This window comes from Odontomachus brunneus, unplaced genomic scaffold (assembly GCF_010583005.1).
Source record: "Odontomachus brunneus isolate Ranch 3 - 2012 unplaced genomic scaffold, Obru_v1 Obru_scaffold_310, whole genome shotgun sequence".
NCBI lineage: Eukaryota > Metazoa > Arthropoda > Insecta > Hymenoptera > Formicidae > Odontomachus > Odontomachus brunneus.
The window spans coordinates 57,485-57,832 of record NW_022639760.1 but is presented as its reverse complement, the minus strand read 5'-3'; positions in this window follow the sequence as shown (position 1 = coordinate 57,832).

Here is a 348-nt window from a genome sequence, read left to right as displayed (position 1 = left end):
CAATTTTCTCTTCTACAGATAAACAATCCATACCTGTGGAGTGTAAGAATATCACGAATCGAAAGTTAGTCGCAATACGAAATGGAAAATGCTTCAAAGTATGAAAAAATAATTTGTTGAAATAACTCGACTACAATAGTGCTATTTATCGAGACTCGTCCTACACAGTTTGAAAGTTTGTGTTCCACTTTGTGTTACTCATAAGTTATGTTATTTTAATACTACGAAATGTTAAATATTTATTCAACACGAAATATTCAAATAACATAATCACATTACTTGGATATGTTAAGAATTTAACACTAAATTTTGAAAGATCGTGAGTGGACCATTTGGAAATGACCACGT